We start from the raw sequence: 16720 nt of genomic DNA on the forward strand, positions 1-16720 counted from the left end.
GAAATGGCAGACTGAGAGACGGTGGGAGATGGTATTGTTGCCGCCGGTGCCCTAGATGCAGTGTTTCCTACTACGAAACTGGTGATTCCCTGACCCTGACTGCTTTGGCCTGGCAAAGAAACCTGCACAGATACTGCAGGTGGTGCAGAAAATGGTGGCCCTACACTGCCGGAAGGGATGTTGCGTTGATGACTAGCTTCATTGGCCGAGGGTGCTACAACCTTAAGGGACGTTTGGTAGTTAGTCCAAGCTTGCAAATGCATGGTGGTTAAATGTCTATGCATGCAACTTGTATTGAGACTTTTCAGATTCTGCCCTCTGCTTAAGGTAGTTGAACATTTTTGACAGATGACTTTGCGCTGATCAATTGGATGTTGTTTAAAAAAATGCCAGACTGCACTCTTTCTAGCATCGGATACCTTTTCAAGCATTGCAGACTGAGCTTTAACCGGATGGCCACGCTGTCCTCCAACAGGTTTTGACTTTGCCACGCGTTTTGGGCAAGATACGGGCCCGGCAGATGGAACCTGTTGCGATGTTGATGCCTGCTGCGGCCCCTCCTCCTCCGCTTCAGAACTGCTGCCGCCTGCACCCTGTTCCCCCAATGGCTGCCAATCGGGGTCAAGAACTGGGTCATCTATTACCTCTTCTTGTAGCTCGTGTGCAACTTCGTCTGTGTCACTGTGTCGGTCGGTGGTATAGCGTTCGTGATGGGGCAACATAGTCTCATCAGGGTCTGATTCTTGATCAGCACCCTGCGAGGGCAATGTTGTGGTCTGAGTCAAAGGACCAGCATAGTAGTCTGGCTGTGGCTGTGCATCAGTGCACTCCATGTCAGATTCAACTTGTAATGGGCATGGACTGTTAACTGCTTCACTTTCTAAGCCAGGGACGGTATGTGTAAAGAGCTCCATGGAGTAACCCGTTGTGTCGCCTGCTGCATTCTTCTCTGTTGTTGTTTTTGCTGAAGAGGACAAGGAAGCGACTTGTCCCTGACCGTGAACATCCACTAACGACGCGCTGCTTTTACTTTTACCAGTTTCACGAGAGGAGGCAAAAGAGCTAGAGGCTGAGTCAGCAAGATAAGCCAAAACTTGCTCTTGCTGCTCCGGCTTTAAAAGCGGTTTTCCTACTCCCAGAAAAGGGAGCGTTCGAGGCCTTGTGTAGCCAGACGACGAACCTGGCTTCACAGCTCCAGACTTAGGTGCAATATTTTTTTTCCTACGACCACCTGATGCTCCACCACTACCACTACCCTCATTACCAGCTGACAATGAACGCCCCCGGCCACGACCTCTTCCACCAGACTTCCTCATTTTTTTAAAAACGTTACCAAACTAACGGTATTTGTTGCTGTCACACAACTTACACGGTGAGCTATAACTTCAGTATGATTTAGCTACCCCTTTACAGGTGGGTGAGACCACAACGAAAATCAGGCACAATGTTACACACTCTGTTGTTGGTGGCAACAAATGAGAGAGATGCCACACACGCAGGACTGTCACTGAAGCGCAAATGTAAATATTAATCTCCCACTGATTTGTTTTTGTTTTTTTAACGGAGACTTTAGAAAAAAAAAATAATAAAAAAAAATGATTTTTTAAGGAAGAATTTATAAACCAAATAAAATGAAATGATTGTTTCAGGGAGAATTTAGAAAACAAATTAAAAAAAAATAGGCTTTCTATGGCCCACTGAGTGAGAGAGGACGCACACAGGAGTCAGGAGTGGCACACAAGCCCAGAGGCCAATATTTATCTCCCACTGATTGATTTAGTGATTTTTTCAGGTAGATTTTGGAACCCAAATCAAGCAAAAAAATAAATAGGCTTTCTATGGCCCACAATTGGAGAGAGAGAGAGAGAGATGGCACACCCAGGAGTCAAGACTGGCACACAAGCAGAAACGGCAATATTAATCTCCCACTGATTTGATTTTTTTTTTTTTTTCAGGGAGACTTTAGAAAAAAAAAATACAAAAAAATGAATTTTTCAGGAAGAATTTAGAAACAAAATAAAATAAAATGATTGTTTCAGGGAGAATTTAGAAAACAAATAAAAAAAAAATAGGCTTTGTAGGGCCCACTGAGTGAGAGAGGACGCACACAGGAGTCAGGAGTGGCACACAAGCCCAGAGGCCAATATTTATCTCCCACTGATTGATTTAGTGATTTTTTCAGGTAGATTTTGGAACCCAAATCAAGCAAAAAAATTAATAGGCTTTCTATGGCCCACAATTGGAGAGAGAGAGATGGCACATCCAGGAGTCAAGACTGGCACGCAAGCAGAAAGGGCAATATTAATCTCCCACTGATTTGATTTTTTTTTTTTTTCAGGGAGACTTTAGAAAAAAAAAATACAAAAAAATGAATTTTTCAGGAAGAATTTAGAAACAAAATAAAATAAAATGATTGTTTCAGGGAGAATTTAGAAAACAAATAAAAAAAAAATAGGCTTTGTAGGGCCCACTGAGTGAGAGAGGACGCACACAGGAGTCAGGAGTGGCACACAAGCCCAGAGGCCAATATTTATCTCCCACTGATTGATTTAGTGATTTTTTCAGGTAGATTTTGGAACCCAAATCAAGCAAAAAAATTAATAGGCTTTCTATGGCCCACAATTGGAGAGAGAGAGATGGCACACCCAGGAGTCAAGACTGGCACACAAGCAGAAAGGGCAATATTAATCTCCCACTGATTTGATTTTTTTTTTTTTTTTCAGGGAGACTTTAGAAAAAAAAAATACAAAAAAAATGATTTTTTCAGGAATAATTTAGAAACCAAATAAAATAAAATGATTTTTTCAGGGAGAATTTAGAAAACAAATAAAACAAAAAATAGGCTTTCTAGGGCCCACTGAGTGAGAGATGACGCACACAGGAGTCAGGAGTGGCACACAAGCCCAGAGGCCAATATTTATCTCCCACTGATTGATTTAGTGATTTTTTCAGGTAGATTTTGGAACCCAAATCAAGCAAAAAAATAAATAGGCTTTCTATGGCCCACAATTGGAGAGAGAGAGAGAGAGAGATGGCACACCCAGGAGTCAAGACTGGCACACAAGCAGAAAGGGCAATATTAATCTCCCACTGATTTGATTTTTTTTTTTTTTTTCAGGGAGACTTTAGAAAAAAAAATACAAAAAAATGAATTTTTCAGGAAGAATTTAGAAACAAAATAAAATAAAATGATTGTTTCAGGGAGAATTTAGAAAACAAATAAAAAAAAAATAGGCTTTGTAGGGCCCACTGAGTGAGAGAGGACGCACACAGGAGTCAGGAGTGGCACACAAGCCCAGAGGCCAATATTTATCTCCCACTGATTGATTTAGTGATTTTTTCAGGTAGATTTTGGAACCCAAATCAAGCAAAAAAATTAATAGGCTTTCTATGGCCCACAATTGGAGAGAGAGAGAGAGAGATGGCACACCCAGGAGTCAAGACTGGCACACAAGCAGAAAGGGCAATATTAATCTCCCACTGATTTGATTTTTTTTTTTTTTTTCAGGGAGACTTTAGAAAAAAAAAAATACAAAAAAAATGATTTTTTCAGGAATAATTTAGAAACCAAATAAAATAAAATGATTTTTTCAGGGAGAATTTAGAAAACAAATAAAACAAAAAATAGGCTTTCTAGGGCCCACTGAGTGAGAGATGACGCACACAGGAGTCAGGAGTGGCACACAAGCCCAGAGGCCAATATTTATCTCCCACTGATTGATTTATTGATTTTTTCAGGTAGAATTTAGAACCCAAATCAACCAAAAAAATAAATAGGCTTTCTATGGCCCACTATTTGTGAGAGAGATGGCACGCTCAGGACTGGCACACAAGCCCAGAGGCCAATATTAATCTCCCATTTTTTTTTTTTTTCCAGGGAAAATTTATAAACCCAATAAAAAAAATAATAAATAGGCTTTCTATGGCCCACTATCTGAGAGAGAGAGATGGCACGCTTAGGACTGGCACACAAGCCCAAAGGCCAATATTAATCTCCCACTGATTGATTTATTGATTTTTTCAGGTAGAATTTAGAACCCAAATCAAGCAAAAAAATTAATAGGCTTTATATGGCCCACTGAGTGAGAGATGGCACACACAGGAGTCAGGAGTGGCACACAAGCCCAGAGGCCAATATTTATCTCCCACTGATTGATTTATTGATTTTTTCAGGTAGAATTTAGAACCCAAATCAACCAAAAAAATAAATAGGCTTTCTATGGCCCACTATTTGTGAGAGAGATGGCACGCTCAGGACTGGCACACAAGCCCAGAGGCCAATATTAATCTCCCATTTTTTTTTTTTTTTCCAGGGAAAATTTATAAACCCAATAAAAAAAATAATAAATAGGCTTTCTATGGCCCACTATCTGAGAGAGAGAGATGGCACGCTTAGGACTGGCACACAAGCCCAAAGGCCAATATTAATCTCCCACTGATTGATTTATTGATTTTTTCAGGTAGAATTTAGAACCCAAATCAAGCAAAAAAATTAATAGGCTTTATATGGCCCACTGAGTGAGAGATGGCACACACAGGAGTCAGGAGTGGCACACAAGCCCAGAGGCCAATATTTATCTCCCACTGATTGATTTATTGATTTTTTCAGGTAGAATTTAGAACCCAAATCAACCAAAAAAATAAATAGGCTTTCTATGGCCCACTATTTGTGAGAGAGATGGCACGCTCAGGACTGGCACACAAGCCCAGAGGCCAATATTAATCTCCCATTTTTTTTTTTTTTTCCAGGGAAAATTTATAAACCCAATAAAAAAAATAATAAATAGGCTTTCTATGGCCCACTATCTGAGAGAGAGAGATGGCACGCTTAGGACTGGCACACAAGCCCAAAGGCCAATATTAATCTCCCACTGATTGATGTAGTGATTTTTTCAGGTAAATTTTAGAACCCAAATCAAGCAAAAAAATAAATAGGCTTTCTATGGCCCACTGAGTGAGAGATGACACAGACAGGGATGGCACTCTAGCAGAAATGCCAATCTTAATCTCCCACAAAAAAAAAAAAAAGGAACTGTCCTTCAATTACTATCTCCCTGCAGTAATCTCAGCCAGGTATGGCAGGCAGCAATAAGGAGTGGACTGATGCACAAATTAAATAAAAAGTGTGGACAAACAAACAAGATAGCTGTGCAGAAAGGAAGGAACAAGAGGATTTGTGCTTTGAAAAAAGCAGTTGGTTTGCACAGCGGCGTACACACAGCAATGCAGCTATCAGGGAGCCTTCTAGGGCAGCCCAATGAGCTACAGCGCTGAGGAAAAAAAAAATGTAGCTTCCACTATCCCTACACACCGAAGGTGGTGTTGGGCAGTGGAAATCGCTACAGCACAAGCGGTTTGGTGGTTAATGGACCCTGCCTAACGCTATCCCTGCTTCTGACGAAGCGGCAGCAACCTCTCCCTAAGCTCAGATCAGCAGCAGTAACATGGCGGTCGGCGGGAACGCCCCTTTATAGCCCCTGTGACGCCGCGGACAGCAAGCCAATCACTGCAATGCCCTTCTCTAAGTTGGTGGGGACCAGGACCTATGTCATCACGCTGCCCACACTCTGCGTTTACCTTCATTGGCTGAGAAATGGCGCTTTTCGCGTCATTGAAACGCGACTTTGGCGCGAAAGTCGCATACCGCATGGCCGACCCCGCACAGGGGTCGGATCGGGTTTCATGAAACCCGACTTTGCCAAAAGTCGACGACTTTTGAAAATGAACGACCCGTTTCGCTCAACCCTAGTGGTGAGTGCTCATTCAATGGAAGTCTTCAAACAGAGGCTGGACAGAAATCTTTCTGAGATTGTTTAGTGAATCCTGCATTGAGCAGGGGGATGGACACAATGACCCTGGAGGTCCCTTCCAACTCCAAAATTCTAGAATTCTACTATTGTACTTCAAATTAGCAAGTGTCTGCTAATTTGGATGAAATTTTGATTATTACTTTTCTATTCTTTTTTGTTTACAAATCTCTAGTTCTTTCTGTAGCTACACTGTTGAAAAAAATGGCCAAAGAGAGTGATGACTTTCTGTAATTTAGTCCCCTGCCCCTGAGACTATCACTATGAGACCACGAGAATGGTGAGCTTCATTTAAAATATATTTTCTGCCTTTGGTAAAAAGTTTTAACCCTGTAATGGGGATATCCTACAGTGAAAAATAAAAACTCTTTTTAGGCATAAATTATTGTAAATTAATACACAAGCATGCTTCCAGTTCTCACTGCACATCCTGCAGGGCAGTGTCTGAAAGGGAAGTCACAAGACCTATGTAGCCTGTGACTGGCTGCAGCGATCAGGTGACTAGAAGACTGTTCCATTAGAGAAACATCCAATAGCACAATCTTCTAGTAACATAACCACTGCCGCCAATCATATACTGCAGCCGTCTTGTGACTCCAAGACAGCACAAACACTGCTTCTGGTGTAGACTTCCAGTTTCTTACTTTAAAAGTAGCCATGTTTGAAATAATATGTATTTTCCTGTCGGATGAACCCTTTAATTATTACAAATAATTCACAAACAAGTTCAAACCGGGGTGTCCTGTAATTATAGCTACAGGAAGTTATAAGTAGGCGGCCAATCAGGTGCTGCTACTTATGGGCAAGTTCCTCTTCCTGTGCCTAAAGAAGCAGAAGCACGTCACCTCTCCAGGGACAGATGAACATAGTGGCTACACTGGTTCTGTAGAACCACAAATATGTCACTTTATACATATTTCACATGAACAGCCTGTAAACATGTTATATACATAAATACACATCAAATTAATCCCATCAGCCACAATTGTATTTTCACATCATGTACATACTTCTTATTGCACCTTTTAAATTATCCTTTGCCTGTAAAACCTTTAAAATGATAATACAGTTTCTACATGCACAAAGGCTATATCAGCGCAGCTTCCCGATTCCCTTTAAGTCTTTTGTCAGGCTGACCATGCCCTTTATTTATCTGCAGCACAACATGCTTATTCTACTCCTATTCACTCCGCAAATTTATGATGCCCTATTAATCTTCGGCCCTGCTGACTATCTCTGTTACAAAGTGTCAGCAGACTTTTGTACCTTGCTAATGTACAAAGGGCTTCCTATGAGTAATATCAGCATTTTGCCTTTTAATTGCACATATAATTTTTAGGTCTTACAGCTAATAAGGGAATTGAGACCATAGTTCATCACTGTCTTCAATGGTACTCCAGGGGTGTAGGGACTGTTGAAGCTCATACAAGAATATAACTGCACTTGTTTCCTTGCATAGAATACAATGCCAGATGAAGAGAGCCGTGTTCCCCACATTAACTTCCAATGGAATTTCCCTAGAATGCATAAATAATCTATATGAATTTACTAACTCTTTTAGAGGACTTTGCGGGGTAGATGGACTAAATTACTTCCACATATAAATAGTGCATGAGTTTAGAAAAAGGTGACATTAAAATTACGATGGCATTTTTATTCTTCAATGTCAAAATTCTTTCTGAAATGAAGGTTCACACTGGGCAACATTTTGGCATTTGTTTGATCAAGGTGAATTGCATTACGGAGTTTTCGTAGTGTAAGATCTAATGACAGCAAACTCTTAGGGTATGTGCACACATTTCGGATAATTCGCGGATTTTTTTCATTTTTTGCGCATTTTTTCAGTGGTATTCCACAGCAAAAACGCATCAAAAAATGCATACATTATGCATCCCATCATTTCCAAAGCATTCCACAATTTTTGTGCACATGTTGCGGATTTTTCCGCAAAAAAAACGCATGCGGAAAAATTCGCAGCATGTTCATTAATTTTGCGGATTTTTTGCTGATTTCCCACTATGTTATTGAATTGGGAAGCTCTGGAAAAAAACTCAAAAAATACGCACAAAATCCGCGCATAAACCTTCGACAAAACCGCGAGTAAAACGCCAGAAAAACGAGTGCGGATTTTATGCGGAAAATCTCCAGTTTTGCTCAGGACATTTCCGCATAAAATCCTGATTTGTGCACACAGCTTTAAGGTTTCTTACATTTTTGTGCACTTGGGTGAAATATTTTTCACAAATAGATGTCAGTTTTCCTTGAAGCCAGATGTTTTGGGGTCATTCTAGACAAAGTCATTAATGACAGCCCCTTTCATTTTGAGGCTTCCATGACATACAGTTGTGCAGTTTACATACCCGGCAGAATTTTTGCTTTCTTGGCCTTTTTTCAGAGAATGTGAATAATAACAGTAAAAATTCTTCTCCACTCAAGGTTATTGGCTGGGTGAAGCCATTTATTGTCAAACTACTGTGTTTTCTCTTTTTAAATCATAATGACAACCCAAAACATCCAAATGACCTTGATCAAAAGTTCACATACCATGGTGATTTTGGTCTGATAACATGCACAGAATTTGAAACAGATGGCTTTGAATGGCTACTAAATGTAACATACTCAACTGTGACCTGATTGCTTGTAATCAGTGTGTATGCATAAAAGCTGAGTGAGTTTCTGGGATCCAGACAGACTCTTGCATCCTTCATCCAGCCACTGATGTTTCTGGATTTTGAGTCATGGGGAAAGCAAAAGAATTGTCAGCGGATCTACAGGAAAAGGTATTTAAACTGTATAAAAGAGGTAAGGGATACAAAAAAGATATCCAAGGAATTAATAATGCCAGTCAGCAGCATTCAAACTGTGATTAACAAATGGAAATTCAGGGGCTCTGTAAAAACAACACCACGGTCAGGTAGACCAACAAAAATGTTGTCTATAATGGCAAGGAAAATCAATCAGGATGCAAAGAAAAGCTCATATATAACATCAGCTGAAATACAGGACTCTCTGAAAACTAGCGGTGTGGCAGTTTCAAGGTGAGGCACTTGAAAAAAAATGGGCTGCACTGTTAAGTCACCAGAAGAAAGACATTACTGTGCAAATACCGCAAAGTATCTTGTCTACAATACGCGAAGCAGCACAGATACAAGCGTCAAAACTTCTGGAACAAGGTACCGTATATACTCGACTATAAGCCGACCCTAGTATAGGCCGAGACCCCTAATTTTGCCACAAAAAACTGGAAAAACTTATTGACTCGAGTATAAGCCTAGGGTGGGAAATGCAGCAGCTACTGGTAAATTTCAAAAACAAAAATAGATACCAATAAAATATCCATATTGAATCTATTTAGGGTTTTGGTCTTTACTATCAAGCTTTGTGTTAAAATAATAAAACCAGATAGTAGCCACCCTCTCCAAGTCCAGCACTGGCTCTCAGATGCTGTTTTGGTCTCTGTATATTGACTGCAGTGATGAGATCATGACTATAGCGCTTATCACCACTGCAGTCAATCACTGAGCTCAGCAACCCTGCAGACTGAGCTCGGTGATTGACTGCAGCAGTTATGTGTGCAGTAAAATCCAGAAAATCATTGTTATTCCTCAATTTATTCTTGTCTGTAGACTGTAGTTGAAGTCTTGTGTAAGTATAAAACAGTAATATGTATTATATTTATATAGCATTATCATACTCCGCAGCACTTTACAGACATTATCATTGCTGTCCCCATTGGGGCTCAGAATCTACATTCCCTATCAGTATGTCTTTGGAGTGTGGGAGGAAACCGGACAACCTGGAGGAAACCCAGCAAACACAAGGAGAACATACAAACTCCTTGCAGATGTTGTCCATAGTTAGTTTTGAACCCAGGACCCTGGCGCTGCAAAGCAACAGTGTTAACCACTGAGCCACCGTGCTGCCTAATGATATAAGGTAAATGAACCCTCTTATTGTGCATATAGGAGGAATGATTACAAAGATTTACTCTCAAACCTACTTGATCATTCACTATAACAGTCTATACTAGCACCAACAGGGAAAACCAGTGTGGAAATTCTCTTTTAGGTATTTCAATGTTCTTTTTCTAGTATTTCCACATACTGTATAGGATTCATTCTGGATATTTAATTCTTCAGGTTTTATTGGAACTTAGATAACTGCAGCAGCTGTCATCTGTCCTGATGAGTGGATATACAGTATAGCACGACTATTGCTTATACTGAATTAAGAGACCCGAACCAAAGGAAAGTTGTCACATTGGTGCCCCCGTTTCTGGAATGTATTTTCTGAAAACAGTACTCTATGTAAAAAGGAATCATTTGGGAGCTGAATTGTGTTTTCTAAATTTCCTAATAGTTTGCCTTATTTGAAAATGCAAGGTAATCTATGTAAAGGCCAAGAGGCTAAGACATAACTGCTAATGTACATGGAACCATATTGGTTCACTGTATTTTTATGATTTATGGAAACAATACTTAAGTAGCAGAGAGGTGACTACCACTGCTATTTAGAGACAATTTAAAGACATAAACCTGTAGTTTTGCTTGTGTTTGTCGTCCCATGTGGTCTCCCTACAACATATTCTAATCCTAGTGTGACTTGATTGTATCACTTTAAACTGCTCCGTGGAGGCTTGTAATTGGTATAGCAGTTTCAAATTAGAATGTTATGTGTTGTGGAGAAAAATCAAGGGTCATTTCCTACCAGAAACTCTAATTACGAATAAGGATTCTATAGGAGGAAAATATATTTTTCCGTGTGTTCTGGAAATATTCAAAGATGCACATATATGTCATTGGGTATGAGATTTTGAAGTGGTATAATAGTACAAGTAAAAAGCACATGGAAATGTATCTATTCTGACTCTGCTGGCTATGATATCTTGGCTTTAAAAACAAACCCAAAAATGAATATACTGTACATATATTGTAATTCAATATAATTTTCTGACTGACTTTGAACTTTATGAGTATTTTTGCAATGATTTGTAACCAAAAACATATACGTTTTGTCTGTGGTTATAATCCAGAACATTCTGTCTAATTTAGGTTAGCATTCTCTTCTTCATCCCATTTTTACCGTTGATTTGACAGAATCAAAGCTAAACTGGTGGGGAATTGAATTTCCTGCAAATCCCTAATCTACATACAGTGTATCAGTGCCAGTTGCACAGCATGATACCAAACACATGGAAAATTAGAAAAGAGAAAGAGCCGACCCCATTTCATAATAAAACGTAGAACAGACAACGTACCAGGTAAGAAGAGCGAAGGCTCAACTAACGCATTTTAGTCCAGTTAGGACCTTAGTCATAACATGTTATGCTGTCTCTTCTTCACTTCTTATGTTCTACATAAATCCCTAATCTACTCTCATTAATTTACAGCATGAACATTCCAAACACACATGAAACACTTTAGGAATCCAAATTTTTCTTAGAGCCCATCAATAAACTAGATTACTATAGAAAATGCTGTGTCCAATAAGCAGACTATAGACTGTTATAAATATAGTAAGGAACAACTTTCATGTAGGAACTCAGGATCATCTACAGATAATTAGGTAACTGCACATATTAGTGGAGGGGTTACTACAGCTCCCACTATAGATTATGAACTATACAAAGTTCTTGTTTCAATCCCTTCATAGAAATGTCTTTCATTCCCTGTGTATTTAAAAGCATACGGTATATAACAGCGAAGCAGTCCAAGTAGTGGAGAAGAAACACCGCTTACCAAGGGAGCACAGTCTATGGTAGCTTCATCTCTTGTCTTATGTCCTCCATGAACATACACAAAATCACATCAATGATAGCAACTGAATAAAATGAGAAATCAGAATTGACAAAAATAAATTGCAAGCCCATGGATTGAAAGAAGGCAGGGGGACAAACAACTTTAAGAAACCATGGTGTCCGCATGAACCAGTTCTAACGAGGCCAATTTCGTTTTTTGTTGTTTTTTTGCTTTAGCACTCCCTCTTGTTTTATATATGCTACAGCAAAGACAGTAGCATGAACTTATTTTCTAACATGATATGCGATTTTAGATAACATTAAGGGTATTTGAGCAAGGTGGGTTTATTTTGTAGAATGCATTAAAGTTCTACCACTAAAATCAGATAACCAATGTAGATAACGACGCATCGTAAATAGAGGGTACAGTTACTACAGCTAGGGAGGCATGGTTATCCCATTTATTAAAATATATACGGTAGTTATATTAATAATTCAAATTTATGAACAGAAGACTATGTTGTCACAAACGCAGATCCAAGGCACAGGAGAGCGCGGTGGACTATTCCTATACAACAGTATGCGTGTTACAAGCAATGTGCAAATTCCAGGCTGTACATGGAGAGGTAGAGATGATTGGTTGGGCATAGCTTTACATAAAAAAAAGAAGTGGGATATCTGGAGAAAATTTAATACACCAGACTATGCATGTTACCAGTTGTCACATGTTCCAGTCTTAGAATATTGCTATGCAACACTCCAAACAAATAATTATTTATCTTTTCTTATTCAAAGTGTTTCAAAAGCAACCCATGCCTTCTGACATCAGAATTGTCTAAGGATTTACAATTTCCCTTTTCGTTCTTGGTTACCATAAATACAGCTGTATAGGACAATGACATTTGCATGCTATATATTACATAGAAGTTTCATCCCCACTCAAAGTACTTTCATACTCAATATAAAGGGCTTGCGTGTCCAATTTATGGAATGAAATGATCCACACCACAAGCAAAATTTGCAGTTGACATTCATATTTGACTAATCAAGTTTTTAAATAATTTATAATTTGCAGATGATGAAAAACTATGTAAAGCAGTAAATACAAGAGAAGATAGTTGTTAGGAGTCGAGTTTCCTCTGCTGCACAGGGGGAATCTCGATCCGTCTCCGCTGTTGTCTCCCATTCTCCTCCAGCCGCAGTGGAGTCTGCTCAGCAGGGACGTCGCTCCCAGTGTCTTGCTCGCTCTCACTCTGTACAGAGAGTTACTGCTGCTTCTTCTGCTCCTGCCATTAAAGTCAGTGCTGGTCAGCGGCAAGCGGACTTCCCTGGGACTAAGTCCTTGTTTGCGCACACTGAGCATGCCCAGAGCAAGATCTCCCGTTGGAGATCGAGGGTCATGTGCTTTGGCTCTGCAGCGCATTCCATTGGTCCTCTTGGCAGGCCCTGGAAGTGCAAAGTTTCTGTGGCCACTTCCTGTCCTGCAATTATATAAACTGCGCATGACCGCACGGCCATGCGCTAGTGTACAATTGAATACATGTGTTTGTTGTGAGTGCAAGTCGTTCATTAAATACCCCTACCCTATTGTATGACTGTTCGCGTATGGAGTATGGCTGCTATCTAGCGCCCGACAAATCACTCAACGTGTCACACACGTATCAGCGTCTATTGCTGTGACCGCCAGTGCGGCGCCACGCGCCAGTAGTGCGCTTCCTGACCCACATCTGGGTGCTTAGTGGTGCCTGCCAGCACGGCACAGTTCGCACTTCGGTGCTCTAATTATAAGAGTTGCCTAACACACCCTGTTGCGGTGTTGTGTCAGCAAGTGGTCTAATCGGACTTCAATCCTAGCTGGGGTTAAGTTCGCTGACTGCTTGCTCGCCTTCTATGTGCGGTACCGCGATCCTGTGACGCAACAGGATCGCTTCCTTCACGTTGGGTGAAGTTTAACCCACGCGAGTATACTTATGAGTACCGCCATATAGTCCGTTATTACTCAGCAGCAGGTTCCATCTCTGCACGGTGGACCCCGGGCTACGAACGCACCGTACACTATCAGTCTTATTATTTGGTGCGTTCCGCTAGCCCTAACATTACACTAGCGCCAGGGTCTGGCTAGTGATGACGGACAAACAGCAATCCCTGCGGTATATACAGCAGCTGGAGGGTAGGTTGGCGGCTCTCGAGAGCGCAACCTCAGCTGTGGATGTTACCGCAGTTGCTGTACAGGCTGCCAGCGTGGCTGCAGCAACTTTGTCCATTGCCACCCCTGTTCCGACATTTTCTCGCCTCCCGCTGCCAGAAAAATTTTCTGGTAATAGCAAATTTTGTAGGGGATTCGTGAGTCAGTGCTCTATTCATCTCGAGCTCATGGCTGCACGTTTCCCCACAGAGCGGGCTAAAGTGGGATTTATTGTGTCTCTATTGTCGGACAGGGCGTTGGAATGGGCTACGCCGCTGTGGGAGCGTGGCGATCATGTGGTGCAGAGTGCTCCTCTGTTTTTGAGCACTTTAAAACAGGTCTTTTTAGGACCTCAAGTCACCCATGACACTGCGCTCCAACTGCTGGCATTAACTCAGGGTGAGTCCTTGGTCAGTCATTTTGCCGTCCAATTACGCACTTTAGCATCTGAGCTGGAATGGTCGGATAAAGCTCTTATCCCCATATTTTGGAGGGGCTTGGCTGACCATGTAAAGGACGCTCTGGCCTCTAGGGAGATTCCTGCCACACTGGAGGAGTTAATAACAGTCTCCACTCGAATTGACCTCCGTTTTAACGAGCGGAGGTTAGAGCGAGCCCAGTGTAGGCAGAGGTTTCGGCTGGCTCCTACTTTCGCCAAACCTCTGGAATCTCCGGTCCTGGTTCCTGAGTCACATGAGGCCAGGGAAGTGTCACAAGTGGGACCTAAGTCCCGGACCGCTTGTGCACTCAGGGTCTGTCATGTTTGCCAGCAGTCTGGACATTTAGCCACCAGATGTCCTCGGCGGTCGAGGAAACGTCAGCGTCTAGTGGTCGTAGGTGGAGGTACACTAGACACGGCGACGTTTGCCTCTAAATTGTCCTTTAAGGGGACAATTACTATAGGCTCATTCTCCCACTCGGTAGAGCTCTGCGTGGATTCTGGGGCGGAGGGCAATTTTATGTCTTCTGCCTTCGCCCAACGCCACGCAATACCTCTGGTTATGCTAGCTCAACCTGTAACAGTACGAGTGGTGAATGGGTCGACTCTGCCCTCACAGATAACTCACCAGACCATCCCTTTTACTCTGTCCATGTCGCCATCTCATCAGGAGATTATTTCTCTGCTCGTCATTCCAGAGGGAATTGATGAAGTCCTGTTGGGAATACCTTGGCTATGGTACCACTCTCCTCATATCGAGTGGTCCTCAGGCAGAATTCTGGGATGGGGTGAATCTTGTGGGGGTAGGTGTCAGAGGGAGTGCGTTCAGGTAGCTACAACTGAGGTACCCGCAGATCTTTCCTCTCCCCCCAAGCAGTATTGGTCGTATGCAGACATATTCTCCAAAAAGGCGGCGGAGACCCTTCCGCCCCATCGCCCCTATGACTGTCCTATTGACCTCTTGCCTGGTGCTGAGCCTCCCCGGGGTCGAGTCTATCCGCTATCTCTCCCGGAGACGGAGGCAATGTCACAGTACATCCAGGAAAATCTGGCAAGAGGGTTCATCAGGAAATCAGTGTCACCTGCTGGGGCAGGGTTCTTCTTCGTGCAGAAGAAGAGTGGGGAATTGCGTCCATGCATAGACTACAGGGGTCTTAACGCCATCACCGTTAAGAATAAATACCCTTTGCCTTTGATATCTGAACTGTTCGATAGGCTTCGGGGAGCAAGGGTATTTACTAAATTAGATCTGCGGGGTGCTTACAACCTGATTCGCATCCGTGAGGGGGACGAATGGAAGACGGCTTTTAACACCAGGGATGGGCATCATGAATATCTGGTGATGCCCTTTGGGCTCTGTAATGCCCCAGCCGTTTTCCAAGACTTTGTGAACGATATCTTCCGGGATATGCTTTCCACCTCGGTCGTAGTCTATCTGGATGATATTCTCATCTACTCTCCAGATATTGACTCCCACCGGAGAGATGTTTGCAAAGTCTTCGACCTCCTACGGGCAAACTCCCTCTATGCCAAGTTGGAGAAGTGTATGTTTGAGCAGGAGTCCTTACCTTTCCTAGGCTACATTATCTCAGCCCAGGGATTGGCTATGGATCCTGACAAACTACAGGCTGTGATGGACTGGCAGGAACCCCATTCTCTTAAAGCGGTGCAGCGCTTTATGGGGTTCATTAATTATTATCGCCAGTTCATCCCGCATTTCTCAACTTTGGTAGCTCCCTTGGTTGCCCTCACCAAGAAGGGGGCGAATCCCAAATTGTGGTCTGAGGAGGTCTCCAAGGCTTTTATCTCTATAAAGTCACACTTCGCTAGCACTCCTATTCTTCATCGCCCCGATGTTGATAAGCCATTTATCATGGAGGTGGATGCCTCTTCTGTTGGTGCTGGAGCAGTCCTCTTCCAAAAGGATGCTCAAGGTCGGAAGCATCCTTGCTTCTTTTTCTCCAAGACCTTCGCACCAGCAGAGAGGAATTATTCCATCGGGGACAGGGAGTTGCTAGCCATGAAGTTGGCTTTCTCGGAGTGGAGACATCTCTTGCAGGGAGCACGTTTTCCCTTCCAAGTCTTCACAGATCACAAAAATTTGGTGTATCTGCAGACAGCTCAGCGGTTGAATTCTCGCCAGGCCAGATGGTCCTTGTTCTTCTCCCGGTTTCATTTCACCCTCCATTTCCTTTCTGGGGAGAAGAACATTCGGGCCGACGCTCTCTCTCGCTCCGATGTGTCATCTGCGGAGGAGGAGGAGGAGCCTCGGCTTATTGTCCCCACCGAGAGTTTGAGAACCGTGGCCCCGGTTTCGCTGGAGTCTGTGCCCCCGGGCAAGACTTTTGTTCCATCTAGTTTGCGACCGGAGGTTCTCTCTTGGGCGCACTCGTCCAGGGTGAGTGGACATTTTGGTACTAAAAGGACATCAGACTTACTGGCGAGGACATACTGGTGGCCGCATATGGCTCGTGATGTCGCGGAGTACGTTCGGGCGTGTGTCTCTTGCGCCAGGAACAAGACTCCTCGGCAACGGCCAGCTGGGTTGCTTT

This window comes from Ranitomeya imitator, chromosome 3 (genome assembly GCF_032444005.1).
Source record: "Ranitomeya imitator isolate aRanImi1 chromosome 3, aRanImi1.pri, whole genome shotgun sequence".
NCBI lineage: Eukaryota > Metazoa > Chordata > Amphibia > Anura > Dendrobatidae > Ranitomeya > Ranitomeya imitator.